General features: G+C 34.9%; 1 long non-coding RNA gene across 1 annotated transcript; it reads left to right on the top strand.

Annotated features, from left to right (window-relative positions):
• Positions 1-255: 255 nt before the first annotated feature.
• On the top strand, positions 256-854 carry LOC119836719. The gene is made up of 2 exons (XR_005288111.1): positions 256-438; positions 723-854. It is a non-coding gene; the product is annotated as an uncharacterized LOC119836719 (long non-coding RNA).

The following is an 854-nucleotide window of genomic DNA, read 5'->3' on the forward strand; positions in this document are numbered from 1 at the left end:
CATTACAAGTATATAAAAATTCACGATAGATCCTTAAATCGTCAGTCTTTTGGCATGTCACAATTCCAAAACTGCGCAATCAAGTGGCTGTATGTTAAAAATTGCCAATTATTTAAGAAAACTTACTATTTAATCTAAATCTGCGATGTACTTTACAGTGTTTACCAAAGCTTCCAAATGTAATATTGTTGCCATTATTTTTAAAATAAATAATAAACTTTGTGTTCAAAGTCATTCGTCAGTCCGTTGTGTGTTTTTAAAATCTAAAATTCCCGGTAAATACCTCAGACTCAAGGTTACAATCCCGCTATGCTTCAAGCTTAATACTGAAGCTAGCTACAAGCCACGCCGATTGACGGCCGTCATTACGATGCCAGTGCTAGAGTCGCGGTTACTCCGTGTGCACGTGGTGGGTCCAGTCAACATTTCAGTACTGTGGTGAGTTGGCATTTACTTGTAAACTTGAATTTTGTTTCGATTCATATACAGTTAATTGTAATTAGTAATAATATTGTTTAGTAATATTACAAAATTCGAAAAGGAACGTACTTTCTGGCTATAATTATAAAATTGCATCCTTTTCGTCAGTACTTTGGCGTCAGTCCGTTGTCCGTTAATATGCCAGCGGACTGACATATTTTCCAGAGTACTGACAGATTTTGTTTTTGTCTGCTTTTACGTTAAAAAATACCACGTTTAAGGTCTTTTTTTACTTATTTCAGTTAAAACATCATGCCGCCTCCTAAAAAAAATTATCTCGGGAAGAGATATTTTTTACAAAACAAAAGAGAAGCCGAAAAGGCTCAATTAGCAAAGATTAAAAGCGACCCTATCAAATTAGCTGAGCTTAAAGA

Source organism: Zerene cesonia, chromosome 25 (genome assembly GCF_012273895.1).
Source record: "Zerene cesonia ecotype Mississippi chromosome 25, Zerene_cesonia_1.1, whole genome shotgun sequence".
Taxonomy (NCBI): Eukaryota; Metazoa; Arthropoda; class Insecta; order Lepidoptera; family Pieridae; genus Zerene; species Zerene cesonia.